Raw genomic sequence first — 19055 nt, 5'->3', positions numbered from 1 at the left:
GACGAGTGGAAAACGGCATTTAACACCAGAGATGGACACTTTGAGTATCTGGTCATGCCCTTTGGACTGTGCAATGCCCCTGCCGTCTTCCAAGACTTTGTCAATGAAATTTTTCGTGATCTATTATACTCCTGTGTTGTGGTATATCTGGACGATATCCTAATTTTTTCTGCCAATCTAGAGGAACACCGCCGGCATGTCCGTATGGTTCTTCAGAGACTTCGTGACAACCAACTCTATGCCAAAATTGAGAAATGTCTGTTTGAATGCCAATCTCTTCCTTTTCTAGGATATTTGGTCTCTGGCCAGGGACTACAGATGGATCCAGACAAACTCTCTGCCGTCTTAAATTGGCCACGCCCCTCCGGACTCCGTGCTATCCAACGCTTTTTGGGGTTCGCCAATTATTACAGGCAATTTATTCCACATTTTTCTACCATTGTGGCTCCTATCGTGGCTTTAACCAAGAAAAATGCTGATCCCAAGTCCTGGCCTCCTCAAGCAGAAGACTCCTTTAAACAACTCAAGTCTGCCTTTTCTTCGGCTCCCGTGCTCTCCAGACCTGACCCTTCCAAACCCTTCCTATTGGAGGTTGATGCCTCCTCAGTAGGAGCTGGAGCTGTTCTTCTACAAAAAAATCCTTCCGGGCATGCTGTCACTTGTGGTTTTTTCTCTAGGACCTTCTCTCCAGCGGAGAGGAACTACTCCATCGGGGATCGAGAACTTCTAGCCATTAAATTAGCACTTGAGGAATGGAGGCATCTGCTGGAGGGATCAAGATTTCCTGTTATTATCTACACCGACCACAAGAACCTCTCCTACCTCCAGTCGGCCCAACGGCTGAATCCTCGCCAGGCCCGGTGGTCTCTGTTCTTTGCCCGATTTAATTTTGAGATTCACTTTCGTCCTGCCGATAAGAACATTAGAGCCGATGCTCTCTCTCGTTCCTCGGATGCCTCAGAAGTTGATCTCCCTCCGCAACACATCATTCCACCTGACTGCCTGATCTCCACTTCTCCTGCCTCCATCAGACAGACTCCTCCAGGAAAGACCTTTGTTTCTCCACGCCAACGCCTCGGAATCCTCAAATGGGGTCACTCCTCCCATCTCGCAGGTCATGCGGGCATCAAGAAATCTGTGCAACTCATCTCCCGCTTCTATTGGTGGCCAACTCTGGAGACGGATGTTGGGGACTTTGTGCGAGCCTGCACTATCTGTGCCCGGGATAAGACTCCTCGCCAGAAGCCCGCTGGTTTTCTTCATCCTCTGCCTGTCCCCGAACAGCCTTGGTCTCTGATTGGTATGGATTTTATTACTGATTTACCCCCTTCCCGTGGCAACACCGTTATTTGGGTGGTCGTTGATCGATTCTCCAAAATGGCACATTTCATTCCTCTTCCTGGTCTTCCTTCTGCGCCTCAGTTGGCTAAACAATTTTTTGTACACATTTTTCGTCTTCACGGGTTGCCTACGCAGATTGTCTCGGATAGAGGGGTCCAATTCGTGTCTAAATTCTGGAGAGCTCTCTGTAAACAACTCAAGATTAAATTAAATTTTTCCTCTGCATATCATCCCCAGTCCAATGGACAAGTAGAAAGAATTAACCAGATCCTGGGTGATTATTTGCGACATTTTGTTTCCTCCCGCCAGGATGACTGGGCAGATCTCCTTCCATGGGCCGAATTCTCGTATAACTTCAGGGTCTCTGAATCTTCCTCCAAATCCCCATTTTTCGTGGTGTACGGCCGTCACCCTCTTCCCCCCCTCCCTACCCCCTTGCCCTCTGGTCTGCCCGCTGTGGATGAAATTTCTCGTGACCTTTCCATTATATGGAGAGAGACCCAAAATTCTCTCTTACAGGCTTCTTCACGCATGAAGAGGTTCGCGGATAAGAAAAGAAGAGCTCCCCCCGTTTTTTCCCCTGGAGACAAGGTATGGCTCTCCGCTAAATATGTCCGCTTCCGTGTCCCTAGCTACAAGTTGGGACCACGCTATCTTGGTCCTTTCAAAATTCTGTGTCAAATTAATCCTGTCTCTTATAAACTTCTTCTTCCTCCTTCTCTTCGTATCCCTAATGCCTTTCACGTCTCTCTTCTCAAACCACTCATCCTCAACCGTTTTTCTCCCAAATCTGTTCCTCCCACTCCTGTTTCCGGCTCCTCGGACGTCTTCTCGGTCAAGGAGATTTTGGCTGCCAAAAAGGTCAGAGGAAAAAATTTTTTTTTAGTAGACTGGGAGGGTTGTGGTCCTGAAGAGAGATCCTGGGAACCTGAGGACAACATCCTTGACAAAAGTCTGCTCCTCAGGTTCTCAGGCTCCAAGAAGAGGGGGAGACCCAAGGGGGGGGGTACTGTTACGCCGAGCGCTCCGGGTCCCCGCTCCTCCCCGGAGCGCTCGCTTCACCTCCTCCGCTGCAGCGCCCCGGTCACGTCCTCTGACCCGGGGCGCTGCGATCCTGCTGCTAGCCGGGATGCGATTCGCGATGCGGGTAGCGCCCGCTCGCGATGCGCACCCCGGCTCTCCTACCTGACTCGCTCCCCGTCTGTTCTGTCCCGGCGCGCGCGGCCCCGCTCCCTAGGGCGCGCGCGCGCCGGGTCTCTGCGATTTAAAGGGCCACTGCGCCGCTGATTGGCGCAGTGGTTCCAATTAGAGTTATCACCTGTGCACTCCCTATATTACCTCACTTCCCTTGCACTCCCTTGCCGGATCTTGTTGCCTTAGTGCCAGTGAAAGCGTTCCTTGTGTGTCCCTTGCCAGTGTTTCCAGACCTTCTGCCGTTGCCCCTGACTACGATCCTTGCTGCCTGCCCCGACCTTCTGCTACGTCCGACCTTGCTTCTGCCTACTCCCTTGTACCGCGCCTATCTTCAGCAGCCAGAGAGGTGAGCCGTTGCTAGTGGATACGACCTGGTCACTACCGCCGCAGCAAGACCATCCCGCTTTGCGGCGGGCTCTGGTGAAAACCAGTAGTGGCTTAGAACCGGTCCACTAGCACGGTCCACGCCAATTCCTCTCTGGCACAGAGGGTCCACTACCTGCCAGCCGGCATCGTGACAAGAGGTAGGAGTCAGAGGGCTCCTGAGACACCACCACACTGGCAATGAGAGGACTACACAACTTCCTGTCAGTGGTGAAGCATGCAAAAGCACTTGGCAGTCCCGACCTCTGCCTCCATCTGGTCAGTGTTTACCTCCCAATATCATTCCAGTTGTCGGAAGGTGAATCCTCAATACCACTGTGGTCTGTGACCCTGACAAAGCTCTGCAGCTCTGTTGGTCATCGGAAAGCACAGCATTGGTAGAGGCAGAGTCAGCCATATTGAGACAAAATAGCCAAGAAAAAGGCAGCATGCCCAGGATAAAAGCAGGAAGGCTGGTCGGAGCTCCGGTCCACAAGTCGGCTCACATAGCAAGCTAGGCCACTCCGACACAGGTTAGTTAAAAGAGGTCAAAATATGTCAATGCTAATTATTATTTGTTTTATTAAAAATTTAAAACCTAACAGACTAGCGTTTATAAATTTGGTATCACTGCCGTGGTACTTACCTGCAAAATGAGGTTCACGTAATGTATGTTTTCCAAAACATTATATGGTTAAAAAAAAAAAATATATATATATATATATATATATATATATATATATATATATATGGTATTAAAGATAGGGTCACACTACAGAATTTCTGACCGTAATTCTGCTTAGGAATTTCGGTCAGAAATTCTGGTGCAGCAGAATCCCATTGCTGCCAATAGGATTCAGCTGCTCAGTGCAGACTACGAAATTTCAGCAACGGACGTTCCGCCACCAAAAGAAGACATTGCTGCACTCTCGGAAATTCCAAAGTGTAAACTCAGCCTAAAAGTACAACTTGTCTTGCAAAAAAAAAAAAAAAAACTTTAAAAAAAAAGCCATTATACAGCTTTGTCAATGGTAAAGTAAAAAAGAGTTATGGCTCCAGAATGCAAGGATAAAAAAACAATTACTGTGAGGGAAAGATATCATTTCCTAATTTATCTTTATAGTGGTTGAAACTTTATTTTTCTGATACAGAACATTAGGGGGGAGATTTATCAAAAACTATCTAGAGGAAAAGTTGCCCATAGCAACCAATCAGCTCGCTGCTTTCATTTTTAACAAGGCCTCTGCAAAATAAAAGAAACGATCTGATTGGTTTTTTAAATCAACTGGTGCCAGAAAGTTAAACAGATTTATAAATTACTTCAATTTAAAAATCGTAATCCTTCCAGTACTTATCAGCTGCTGTATACTACAGAGGAAGTTCTTTTCTTTTTGAATTTTGCTTGTCTGACCACAGTGCTCTCTGCTGACACCTCTGTCCATGTCAGGAACTGTCCAGAGCAGCATAGGTTTGCTATGGGAATTTGCTTCTGCTCTTGATAGTTCCTGACATGGACAGAGGTGTCAGCAGAGAGCACTGTGGTCAGACAAACGAAATTCAAAAAGAAAATAACTTCCTCTGTTAGTATACAGCAGCTGATAGGTACTGTAAGGATTAAGATTTTTTAATCACAGTAATTTACAAATCTATTTAACTTTCTGGCACCAGTTGATTTTAAAAACATTGATTTCCACTTCTGCTCCTCAAAACTTTCTAATTTACTTTTTCATTTTCTCACCATATCCGAAAAATTCTGGTTGTCAGCAGTGGATTTAAACAAATTTATTTACAGCTTAAAGGGGTTATCCAGGAATTTTTTTTTTAATATACTGTATATATATCAACTGGCTCCAGAAAGTTAAACAGATTTGTGATTTACTTCTATAAAAAAATATTAATCCTTTCAGTACTTATGAGCTGCAGAAGTTGAGTTGTTATTTTCTGTCTAAGTGCTCTCTGATGACACGTGTCTCGGGAGCTGTCCAGAGTAGAAGCAAATCCCCATAGAAAATCACTTCTACTCTGTGCAGTTCCCGAGACCAGCAGAGGTGTCAGCAGAGAGCACTGTTGCCAGACAGAAAAGAACAACTCAACTTCAGCAGCTGATAATTATTGGAAGGATTAAGATTTTTTAATAGAAGTAATTTACAAAATCTGTTTAACTTTCTGGAGCCAGTAGATATATATACAGTGATCCCTCAACTTACAATGGCCTCAACATGCAATAGTTTCAACATACAATGGTCTTTTCTGGACCATTATAAGTTAAAACCAGACTCAACATACAATGCTACGGACAGTCGAGATCTGCGAAACGTGTCAATCGCCGGAAGAACCGACCAATCAGAATGGGCATTCACTGGTAAAACCCCTGTATTACTGAAGCGTATGCACTGACTGATGTCCCCCCTACAGTACAGAGAGGTATTACATGTTCTGTACACTTTACCTGTCCCAGGGTTACCTGCTCCTTTGGACACCAGGTGAGGGCGACTCCATGTTACTTTTTTAGTACACTACGTGTACTGTACAGGACCCTGAAGAAGCTCCTGTCCTCTACATAGACCAGTGTTTCCCAAGCAGGGTGCCCCCCCCGCTGTTGCAAAACTACAACTCCCAGCATGCCCGGACAGCCGGAAGTTGTAGTTTTGCAACAGCTGGAGGCTCCCTGCTTGGGAAACACTGACATAGACAGTGATTTACAGCTCCCAGCAGATATTTCTTACTTTTATATGTAAGGATTTGCTTTATCTATATTAGTTATCTACTTATTTTTCCTTAATTCTCACTTTTTCCTATTTTTTGGATGACATTTTGGTGCCTTTAGAACCAATTACCAGGTTTCCATAGAGTTCTGGTTTCAACATACAATGGTCGTCCTGGAACCAATTAAAGGGGTTATCCAGGAAAAAACTTTTTTTTTTTATATATATATATATCAACTGGCTCCAGAAAGTTAAACAGATTTGTAAATTACTTTTATTAAAAAATCTTAATCCTTTCAGTACTTATGAGCTTCTGAAGTTAAGGTTGTTCTTTTCTGTCTAAGTAATCTCTGATGACACCTGTCTCGGGAACCGCCCAGTTTAGAAGAGGTTTGCTATGGGGATTTGCTTCTAAACCTGGCGTTTCCCGAGACACGTGTCATCAGAGACCACTTAGACAGAAAAGAACAACCTTAACTTCAGAAGCTCATAAGTACTGAAAGGATTAAAAAATTTTAATGGAAGTAATTTACAAATCTGTTTAACTTTCTGGAACCAGTTGAGATATATATATATATATATATATATATATATATATATATATATATATATATAAGAAGTTTTTTCCTGGATAACCCCTTTAATATTGTAACTTGATTGACCACTGTATATATAAAAAAATAAGTTTTTTTTTCCTGGAATACCCCTTTAAAACCTGTATTGTATCCAGTCTAGGCACAGGAATTGGTTCTGTAGATGAAATGTACAGTAAAGTAGTAAAATGATTATATTTTCCTTGTAAGGACATCTTATGAAGGAGATTGCGATGAGGTTATTGCTGTCTGAGAGTTGACAAAGGCACCTTCCCTTCCGCTAATAACAGTCTGTACATATGCGCTGGTAATGAATCATACTTCATATTATTCATATCAATGTAAATTTCATTTAGGCAGAGGACTCCAAGTCCATGTTTAATCGCCCGGACATGCCGTAGCTTTATTCCAGACTTATTTGTTAGCGTCTTCAGTCTGGAGGACGTAACACAATTAGGAAAACCTTACAGAGGTCACTATGTGGATCTGGACAACACAGCATAGAGAACAACTGCAGCCACCCCTAAAAAGAAACCAAAAAAAAAGCCTTAAAAGAGACAGTTAAAGGGGTACTCTGCAGGAAAACATCTTATCCCCTATCCAAAAGAGATAGGGGATAAGATGTGTAATTGCGGGGGTTTCGCAGATAGGAACCCCTGCGATCTCCGCTGCAGCACCCCTGTCATCTGGTGCACGAAGCGAACTCCACTCCGTGGTGGATGACTGGCGACTACAGCCACCACGCCCCCTACATTCATGTCTATGGGAGGAGGTGTGACGGCTACATAGTAGCCGTCACACCCCTTCCCATAGACATGAATGTAGGGGGCGTGGTGTGAAGTCACGAACACGGCCCGGAGATCACGCTGGTACTTTCTTAAAATACCCCTTTAAAACTATTTTCAACTGTGTAATAAATGAACATATATTAATAAATAACGTTATGTTACTACTTTTCTGTGGTCTTTCATGCTTTCCTTATGCTTTTGATGCAAACTGATGCCCAACTTTCTGTTTGATTAGAACACTCTAGCTAGGAATTCAGCCAACTTTACCAGGCAGGGAAATAGAGTTACAACAGACATTAAAGGGGTACTACCGTGGAAAACTTTTTTTTTTTTTTTTTTTTTTTAATCAACAGATTAGTAACTTGCTTCTATTAAAAAATCTTAATCCTTCCAGTACTTTTTAGGGGCTGTATACTACAGAGGAAATGTTTATCTTTTTGGATTTCTCTTATGTCACGACCACAGTGCTCTCTGCTGACCTCTGCTGTTCATTTTAGGAACTGTCCAGAGCAGGAGAAAATCCCCATAGGAAACATATGCTGCTCTGGACAGTTCATAAAATGGACAGCAGAGGTCAGCAGAGAGCACTGTGGTTGTGACATAAGAGAAATCCAAAAAGATAAACATTTCCTCTGTAGTATACAGCCCCTAAAAAGTACTGGAATGTTTAATAGAAGTAATTTACATATCTGTTTAACTTTCTGGCACCAGTTGATTAAAAAACATTGGACAACCCCTTTTTAAAGTAAATGTCCAACCTTAGGGTACGTTCACACGTGCAGATTCTTTAGCCGGTTTTCCGCTGCGTATTTGAAAGTGGGCGGGCTCTTCTCGGCTGTCCGCAGCAGATTTTCCGTGGCGGAATGTACACTGCGGAAAATCCGCCGCAAGCCCCAATGAAGTCAGTAGGGACTGTGGCGAATTTTCCGCAGCCTAAATTCCGCCGCAAAAAATCTGCTGCGGACAGCCGAGAAGAGCCCACCCACTTTCAAATACGCAGCGGAAAACCCGCTAAAAAATCTGTGCGTGTGAACGTACCCATAAACACCATAGCGCTGATATTAGTGCCCACAAGTTGGACTGTTTATTTTGACTGCCCAGATCTATGTGTATCCTAAACGCTTCCCCAGTCCCTTGTAAAGACAGGATAAATGATAAGTAGGGGGGTAGGTTTTCAATGCTGGGACCCCCATTAATTTATATTGGTTCCCTGCGCCCCTGTTTGAAATGGAACGAGGAGTATGTGTACTGCTGAAGATAAACAAGTACAATGCTCAGCTATCTCTGACAGTCCTACAGAGGTTGAATGTAGCAGCAGTGCCCATACTCAACCAGTGGTCAATTCAAACGGGGGAACCATTATGATTGGAGGGGGTCCCAGTGGACTCTTCGCTAATCAGACACTTCCTCTTTAAAAGAGGTTATCCACAGAGCTGAAAAGGTATTCCCTTCTACTGTTCCCTGGCAGCTCATTGTTTGGTTGCTTCCAATCCTAATAGCTTCTCACCCAGCATCAAGGGTACAGCATGCCCCAATGTGGCGGACAGTGTATGCACAATGTTGCCCCAACATCGTGTGTACATTGACCACGGCAAGCAGGTGTGTCACAACACAGTACCTGCCCCATCATGTTAGCCTGTGGCTTTGACCTTACACTTGAAGGGGTACTCCGCTGCTCAGCTTTTGGAACAAACTGTTCCAAACTCGTGACATCATAGCCCCGCCCCCTCATGATGTCATGTTCCACCCCCTCAATGCAAGTCTATGGTCGGGGGGCATGATGGCTGTCAGGCCCCCTCCCATAGACTTCCATTGAAGGGGTGGGGTGTAACATCATGAGGGGGCAGGGCTATGATGTCACGAGCTGCCGGCTCCAGCGTTCGGAACAGTTTGTTCCAAATGCTGAGTAACTGAGTACTCCTTTAAGCACCAGTGAGTCCAGTGATGGTTGCAGCATCTCCTGTACGACAGTGTCATCATGGCACTTCCACTTGAAACTCCAAACAGCAGTGCACTGGACTGGGGATTAAGTCAGTATAGGTTTGTTCTACCATCCTCTGCCCCAATCTAATTTTATCATTTGCTTGGAAAACCCCTTTAAAGTGTACTTGTCATATCAGGAAAAAAAATAATGCTTTTATATGTTATATGCATTCACTTCCTCCCTTAGTCTGCTGTGCTGTGTTGGGTCTCTTCATCCAATCAATACAGACTACTCTGTAACCTCCTCTCTGTTTTCATGCTGCAGTCTGATAGGACAGGAGTGAACACAGAGGAGTGCTAGTGCCGCCCTCACTTTATGGACTCTGTCCCAGCCTGTTCTTCATCTGGGACCAAGATGATGCTGCAGTCGGACAGGATTATGTTCTTGATGATATGGGGACCCCTTGTGGTCATTTTTTCATAAGCCATGATTTTGATAAAAACGAGATACAACATTTGTTATGAAGTATATTAGAAAGATTAATGTTTTGCCGAGATGTACAACATATACAGTGGTCCCTCAACATATGATGGTAATCCGTTCCAAATGGACCATCGTTTGTTGAAACCATCGTATGTTGAGGGATCCGTGCAATGTAAAGTATAGGACAGTGGTCTACAACCTGCGGACCTCCAGATGTTGCAAAACTACAACACCCAGCATGGCCGGACAGCCAACGGCTGTCCGGGCATGCTGGGTGTTGTAGTTTTGCAACATCTGGAGGTCCGCAGGTTGTAGACCACTGTTAGAGGAAGTTGTACTCACCTTTTCCCGCTGCTCCGGACCGTCACCGATCGTCACCGCTGCCCGAGATGTCGCCGCCCATCGCTGTCGCCGCTTCCCCGAGGTGTCCCCGCCGCTCCGGTAAGGCCTCTTCTTCCCCGGCATCCTCGCTCTCCGTCGCCGCCATCACGTCGCTACGCACGCCGCTCCTATTGGATGACGGGACGGCGTGCGCAGCAACGTGGTGACGACGATGGAGAGCGCCGACGATGCAGGGGATCCCGAAGAGGACGCGCCGGAGCCCCGAGGACAGGTAAGTGATCATCAGCGGACCACACGAGGCACCGTAAACAGCTATCCGGTGGCAGCTGAAGCAGTCTGCGCTGCCGGATAGCCATTTATGCGATGGCCCCGACATCGTATGTTGATGCCCCCTTCAACATGCAATGGCCTCTGATAGGCCATCGCATGTTGAAATTATCGTATGTCGGGGCCATCGTAGGTCGAGGGGTCACTGTATGAAGTTTTTGGTTCTGACAGTGCCCATTTGACAGGTTGTACAGTAGGATATCTACAAAATGTTTTCAGCGTGCGCTCCAACCAATTCCATGTGGAGAATGCTGCCGTATAAAGAAAATCTACCCAAACTGCTACAAAATAATGCATGTTAGCAGATGGAAATGATGGAGGGCAGAATGGCCATAAAGAGCGAAGCGACACAAGGTGATGAAGTCCTTGGTAAGTTAATTGATTGGAGATATGAAGGATAGAATAAATGACAGACATTGCATTAGTGAAATAAGATTATGGCTATGCTTGAGGGCACTCGACAGAGCGGGGGGGGGGCTTCTCTTTATTTAGGCTTTTAGCATAGAGAAATGTTTTTCTTCAAATTATTTACATGAAATCCTGCGTCATATTGTAATGATACGACATATTTCATATGCACAAAGGGACATCTTCCAGCAGTGATATGTTAGGGTTGTAAAAAGCGAAATGCAGCACTGGCAGCTCCCCGGACATGTCTGTTATGCTAAATATTTGGATTCCCATTATTTCTTGGACACACATGATATGGCGTCTAGTAAAGAAGTGTTTCTCTTCGATGCTCATTGACCTTTATGGTAGTGACCTGGGGAAGAGAGCGTTTAGCCTCAAGCTAATTTTAATGTTTTTTGTTTTATGGAGGTGCTTTACCGTATAGTACAGACAGAGCCGTGTTATGATGGGGCAGATATAAAGGACCAAACAGAGCCGGATGGACAAAACGTATTAGCACAACCATTACATTGCACCATAGGATGCTGGAATATGGTTGTCTACGGACCCTTTTCTGTCCCTAACAGCATTTGATATGTCTCTATGACAAAGACGTGATGGGGACATACAGTATGAGGGATTATCTAGAGAGGGGTTTGGGGGGGGGGGGGGCATACAGTATGAGGGAGTAAATACAGAGGGGTGATGGGTACATACAGTATGAGGGCCTAACTACAGAGGGGTGATGGGTACATACAGTATGAGGGCCTAAGTACAGAGGGGTGAGGGGTACATACAGTATGAGGGCCTAACTACAGAGGGGTGATGGGTACATACAGTATGAGGGCCTAACTACAGAGGGGTGATGGGTACATACAGTATGATGGCCTAAGTACAGAGGGGTGATGGGTACATACAGTATGAGGGCCTAAGTACAGAGGGGTGATGGGTACATACAGTATGAGGGCCTAAGTACAGAGGGGTGATGGGTACATACAGTATGAGGGCCTAAGTACAGAGGGGTGATGGGTACATACAGTATGAGGGCCTAAGTACAGAGGGGTGATGGGCACATACAGTATGAGGGCCTAAGTACAGAGGGGTGATGGGTACATACAGTATGAGGGCCTAAGTACAGAGGGGTGATGGGTACATACAGTATGAGGGCCTAACTACAGAGGGGTGATGGGTACATACAGTATGAGGGCCTAAGTACAGAGGGGTGATGGGTACATACAGTATGAGGGCCTAAGTACAGAGGGGTGATGGGTACATACAGTATGAGGGCCTAAGTACAGAGGGGTGATGGGCACATACAGTATGAGGGCCTAAGTACAGAGGGGTGATGGGTACATACAGTATGAGGACCTAAGTACAGAGGGGTGATGGGTACATACAGTATGAGGGCCTAAGTACAGAGGGGTGATGGGTACATACAGTATGAGGGCCTAAGTACAGAGGGGTGATGGGTACATACAGTATGAGGGCCTAAGTACAGAGGGGTGATGGGTACATACAGTATGAGGGCCTAACTACAGAGGGGTGATGGGTACATACAGTATGATGGCCTAAGTACAGAGGGGTGATGGGTACATACAGTATGAGGGCCTAAGTACAGAGGGGTGATGGGTACATACAGTATGAGGGCCTAAGTACAGAGGGGTGATGGGTACATACAGTATGAGGGCCTAAGTACAGAGGGGTGATGGGTACATACAGTATGAGGGCCTAACTACAGAGGGGTGATGGGCACATACAGTATGAGGGCCTAAGTACAGAGGGGTGATGGGTACATACAGTATGATGGCCTAAGTACAGAGGGGTGATGGGCACATACAGTATGAGGGCCTAAGTACAGAGGGGTGATGGGTACATACAGTATGAGGGCCTAAGTACAGAGGGGTGATGGGTACATACAGTATGAGGGCCTAAGTACAGAGGGGTGATGGGCACATACAGTATGAGGGCCTAAGTACAGAGGGGTGATGGGTACATACAGTATGAGGGCCTAACTACAGAGGGGTGATGGGTACATACAGTATGAGGGCCTAACTACAGAGGGGTGATGGGTACATACAGTATGAGGGCCTAAGTACAGAGGGGTGATGGGCACATACAGTATGAGGGCCTAACTACAGAGGGGTGATGGGCACATACAGTATGAGGACCTAAGTACAGAGGGGTGATGGGCACATACAGTATGAGGGCCTAAGTACAGAGGGGTGAGGGGGCATACAGTATGAGGGCCTAAGTACAGAGGGGTGAGGGGGCATACAGTAGAGGGGGCCTATCTACAGAGAGGAAGGGGAGAACATACAGTATGAGGGACCTAACAACAGAGGGAGAGGGTAAACATACAGGGGGAGATTTACCAAAACCTGTCCAGAGGAAAAGTTGCCCATAGCAACCAATCAGATCTCTTCTTTCATTATTGACAAGGCCTCTGCAAAATGAAAGAAGCGATCTGATTGGTTGCTATGGGCAACTGCACCACTCTTCCTCTGCAGAGGTTTTGATAAAACTCCCTTACAGTGTAGAGGGCCTAACTACAGAGGGGTGATGGGGACTTGCAGTATGGAGGGCCTAATTACAGAGGCTGATGGAGAAAACATGCAGTATGAGGGGCTATCTACAGAGGAATAAGGGACATACAGTATGGAGGGCCTAACTACAGAGGGGAGAACATACAGTAAAAGGGGCCTAACCACAGAATCGGGGAAATACAGTATGAGGACCTAACTACAGGTGAGGGGGGACATACAGTGCTGAGGGCCTAACTACAGGGGGTGGGGGGGGGGGGACATACAGTGTGTTGTCAGTTTAAATAAAATATTTAGAGGGGAATTTATCAAGCAATTCCCCTCTAATTCTTTGCTTAGCCGGATAGCTGAGCATTCTGTATAAGCGCTGCCCTATACTGGCAGCTGAATGAAACTGGCAGATGGCGCTAGATTGTAGGGGCATAAGTATATAGCATGAAAGGTTCATTATAGGAAACAACACAAACTATTCTCACAGGATAAAATCAGACTCACACGTTTCGCGTGCATAATGGCTCTATATCATATCATGACATGTAAGATCTTCCATTTTATCCTTTTTAAGTAGGAATTGTTGTTTCTACATTACAGTGACATGTTTAAAGGGGAACTCTGGGAAACTAAACCCATAGCCCATCCTTTCCCTCACACCAACCTATTTATTTGTCTAAATATCATTCATTAGCTATACATAGAGCAGTTTCTCTCTCTCAGCTGTCACTTACATGCCGGAATACGTGATAAAATGGAGAAAATACGGTCTTAGAGGCGCTGCACACAAACGTGATCACAAATAGGAAGACTCTAGCCAGCACAGGACAATAAATATTTTTTATTTGAAGCAATGGACGACATGTTTCGGCACACAGAGAGTGCCTTCCTCAGGTCCAAACATACAGTGCAATTTCTGGGGTGGGTCAGATGCAAGATTGCACTTGTGGGGTTCCTGTGTGTCCTGGGTTGTTGATCAATGCTGGCGTAGGTCTGCCTCAGGAAGTGAGAGAAAGATGTTATAATCTGATCCACATTGTCTTTGTGTAAAACCCTTACAAAGACCCCACCATGTGATTTCTGTTTTGTGCTCTGGCTTCACAACCACACCTCCCTTACCCCTATACTCTCTGTGTGAGGATATTACCAGGAGAAAAACAGCCCAGTCTCCTCAGCACATAACGCTGCTCTTTGCCTGCTGTTAATCTAATCACTGACTGCTGCCATTCAGAGCATAGCATGATTTATTGCTTGCGAGGGGGGAGAATAGTTTGAAAGAAAAGACGTGCAGTGTACAACAACACAGCATGCACACAGATAGTAAAAGCAATTGTCTGGCAGTCATTACACAAAGCAGCACTGACTGCTGGGAGTTGTAGTCTGGGCTGGCAAAATCACATGAATAACTACAGGGGACACAGAACAGTTATTGTGGTGGCTTTGGAGCATTTTAATTTTTCCTAACTTCCCTGGAGCACCCCTTTTAAGGTCTTATTTTTTTTAAATATATTTCAAAAACATGTCTGTCCAAGAGCTATATATCTTATATTGCTTTTTTAATCTCCTTTCACTTAATAGAGCTCAGCTTCAATACCAGACGCAGCCCACTGACATAAACGGGAGAGGAAAAAAAATTGAAAAAAGCTGAACATTGGGGGGCATTTACTAAGATATGTGTGATGTAGTTCATTTTTTAGTTCTTTTTTTTTTGTGTGCCTTTTTGCATGTCTCCGCCAAATTTATTAAATGGTCGAAGGGCATTTGATAAATTTTGTGGAGGATACACATTTTCTGAAATTTCAATCTTCACATACACCAAAAAGCTACGCTAAGTCTAGGCTGGTGTAGACTTTTCAGTGACTTTGTGCCTTTTTTGTGTCTTTTCACAAAAAGCCTCAGTTGATAAATTCATTACCTCTGCATAAGACTAACCTCAACAGCTGGTCTGTACACACTTGTGTAAATCAAAAAGGCGCAAAAAATTGCCTTAGGTGCAGCGTAAATCTACACACAAAAATAACCAGGCTGTCTCAATGCAGAGAAGAAAGACCCAGGCTGAATGTGTAGGGAGAGGAAGATAGACCACATAGGCATCATCAGTGTAGCCGAGCTGTTAGTTTACCTGGAATAAAGACTGGGGAGGTCTGGCTACTGTATATAATGCCATCCCCCACCATAATTCCGCAAGTAGGATTGGTTTGATGTTCCCTCGTGAAGGCCTCTTCATGGTGTTGCCAACGTTGTCTCCAAATCAATCTCCGGCTATCATTGCACTTGAGACAAATACAGAACTCACGGCTGAAGAGGATAGACCTCCATTCCAGACTCCATTCATGTCTTACTGTGCACCATGATAGCCTTTAAGAGCAGTGGCCTGAGGTCAATGGATCACTTAGGCTTGGTATGTGATATCCAATTTCCCTCACAGTACAGAACAGATCACTGCGCAGGCAATGTTGATCAGTGCTGACATCTTGGCCTACACGCGCAGCGATTTGCTAGAGTGATAAGCCAAGGTCTCCTAGGTCAAGGATTCTGTCCCTCTCAGTTTGCGATGAGTGGTCAGAATGAGCACGTCGGTGAACAGGAGGCATCACACAATCATACTGCACTGACTTAAAGGGGTATTCCATTCAAATTTTTTTTAAATCAACTGGTGCCTGAAAGTTTAGCAGATTTGTAAATTACTTCTATTAAAAAATCTTAATCCCAGTAGTTATAAATTGCTGTATGCTCCACAGGAAGTTTTTTTCTTTTTTAATTTATTTTCTGTCTGATCACAGTGCTCTCTACTGACACCTCTGTACATTTTAGGAACTGCAGGAGAGGTTTTCTATGGGAATTTGCTCCTGCTCCGGACAGTTCCTTTCACGGACAGAGGTGTCAGCAGAGAGCACTGTGGTCAGACAGAAAAGAAATTCAAAAAGAAAGGAACTTCCTCTGGAGAATACAGCAGCTAATAAGTACTGGAAGGATTAAGATTTTTAAATAGAAATAATTTACAAATCTGTTTAACTTTCTGGCACCAGTTGATTTAAAAAAAAAAAAATTCCACCGAAGTACCTCTTTAATCTGACTTATTCTGAGGTTTCATGTGACTTTTATACATGGCACAGATTGGAGCTAGGTGCTTGAACATCTAATACTTTGCAGATGACACTTGCCACTACCTTAATTTGCAAAACCTGACCGCCTGTCCTTTTTAGTGTTCCAATTTTAATGTTGAGTGTATAAAGTGGTTGGACCTTCAATGGAAAATGGCTGGGTACTTACTGTCAGTTCACTGTTAATTTTAAGTTCTCTTTGCCCACAACATCTTCATCTGAGGAGAAGTGTTAAAAGAAGTCAGCCCCGGGCTGTGAAAGGTTAAGGGGGAGATTTATCAAAACCTGTCCAGAGGAAAAGTTGCTGAGTTGCCCATAGCAGATCCCTTCATTTCTTAAAAAGGCCTCTGAAACATGAAAGAAGTGATTTGATTGGTTGCTATGGGCAACTCAGTATCTTCTCCTCTGGACAGGTTTTGATAAATCTCCCCCTAAGCGTTTTTGTTACAGTTTGCAGACTGCTGCCTGGAGCCTGACATTAGCAGCAGTCCTTGTTCTGCATAGGAGATATATCTTAGTAGACACTTATTGGGCAGTGCACACTACTCAGCTCGACTGTTCTAGAGAGGGAGCTCCAGACTGCACAGACTGCCAATATAGGGGGCCTCCAGACTAAAAGGTGGTAACGTAAACTATACATCCAAATTGTTGTTATAGGGGGCTCTAAACTACAAATCGAGACTGCTGTTATGGGGGAGCTCCTGACTACACAGCCAGACTGCTGTTATACAGGGGGGTCCAGACTACACAGCCAGACTGCTATTATAGGGGGCGCTCTAGACTACACAACCAAACTGCTCTTATGGAGGAGCTCCAGACTATACAGCCAGACTGCTATTATAGGGGGCGCTCTAGACTACACAACCAGACTGCTGTTATGGGGGAGCTCCAGACTACACAGCCAGACTGCTATTATAGGGGGCGCTCTAGACTACACAACCAAACTGCTGTTATGGGGGAGCTCCAAACTACACAGCCAGACTGCTATTATAGGGGACGCTCTACACTACACAACTAGACTGCTGTTATATAGGGGGGTCCGGACTACACAGCCAGACTGCTATTATAGGGGATGCTCTAGACTACACAACCAGACTGCTGTTATATAGGGGGATCCAGACCACACAGCCAGACTGCTATAATAGGGGGCGCTCTAGACTACACAACCAGACTGCTGTTATACAGGGGGGATCAAGACCACACAGCCAGACTGCTATTATAGGGTGTGCTCTAGACTACACAACCAGACTGCTGTTATACAGGGGGGGTCTGGACTACACAGCCAGACTGCTATTATAGGGGGCGCTCTAGACTACACAACCAGACTGCTGTTATACAGGGGGGATCCAGACCACACAGCTAGACTGCGGTCATAGGTAGAGCTGCAGATGAATGGATTGCTAAGGTATTGGGATCCTGCAGTTTGCGGTAAAATACTTGCAGGTGCAGGCAGTATTTAGTCTATTGTGGGTGGTCACACAATACACCACAGGTCCCGCTAATCCTGAGCACTCCTGCAAACCATACGCGCATCTTTAGAAGTGAAAAGCCACCAGGACTGGGGTGCTGATGGCTTTTCCTTCCATGTGGCCTTAAGCGGCACTGGCATTTAGAGGTGCCCACTGGCAATGACAGCAGACCTCTCTGTGCTTGTTACCTCCCAGCGCTCTGTTATTCTGAACGTGTGTTATAGCCCTAAAATTTGCCTAAATTCTTTGCTATCTCTAAAAGCTGTGACAATGTTAGGGGGAGCTTGGTAGGTCGGTGGTGCTTGTGATGGATGATTCAACATATGTAAGTAAAGTAATAAGTCCCGGCACTCACCAATGTATGCTTAGTCACAAGGTTTATTCATGTTCTTGATAGCATGCATACATGAACCGGACGCGTTTTGGCTATATTCGCCTTCCTCAGCACTGGGCTGAGGAAGGCAAATATAGCTGAAACGCGTCCTGTTCATGTATCCATGCTATTAAGTGGGCAGGATTAGACACACACCTTGCAGAATCGGGCAGGAGTGGGACACATATATTGCAAGAACGGGCAGTAATGGTCAAAAATTTGAAAGGAAAGACTACACAACTTCCTCCGGAGCATACAGCAGCTGATAAGTACTGGAAGGATTAAGATTTTTAAGTAAAAGTAATGTACAAATCTGTATAATTTTCTAGCACCAGTTGAATAGATTCCCCCCCCCCTCCTCCTCCAGAGTACCCCTTTAGAGGAATTTGACTTTAAAATTACGTTAGATTTAAAAGATAGAAAGAAAAAAAAACGCTAGATTTATTGGAACATCATTCTCTTGTTTGTTGTAGATGTCTACATGTTAGGAATAACATGTCTTTTTTTCACAGCCACCATTTGTAATATAGCATAATAAATAAATAAATCCATTTAACAGTCCGACATGTCTACAGAAACCTACAGTCCAATATCTACAAAGGCCGTATTGAAGTATATACAAATGCTTACAAATCGGATTCTCGAAAATAAACATACTTTCCACAAATATGCATATACAGTATTCAACAATGCTTATATTTAAATTTTTTTTTTTTCATTGAAAAAAATAAAAATAAAAAAAAATTTAAATTAAAACATTTTACCAAAAGTGTGTTATGGTCAAACCCGGGAAAAAAAAAAAAAAAAAAGGGATTTTAGGACTTTCGTAATGAGTGGTTATCAATGGAAATGCTGCTTGGCAATGATAATACTCATCGGTGCATAAGTGTATATTTCAGTCTAGTATTTTCTCTTAAATATCACTGATTTAATATAGATATTTCCGAATATATTTACAGGTATATTTATGGCTTCTGAACGTGTTTTTTTTTTTGTTTTTTTTATATTCATTTTTTTTATGGGGAAGATCCATAAAGCATCTGACACACAATGGAGGAAGCCATGTTGTAGTTCTGAGTTTTTATGGGCAACCGATATTGGGCACTAAATTGTGGAAAAACTTCTCTT

The sequence above is a fragment of the Hyla sarda genome, chromosome 5, assembly GCF_029499605.1.
Source record: "Hyla sarda isolate aHylSar1 chromosome 5, aHylSar1.hap1, whole genome shotgun sequence".
NCBI classification, from domain to species: Eukaryota; Metazoa; Chordata; class Amphibia; order Anura; family Hylidae; genus Hyla; species Hyla sarda.
The sequence above is the reverse complement of the archived record's forward strand: the minus strand, read 5'-3'. Positions refer to the sequence as shown.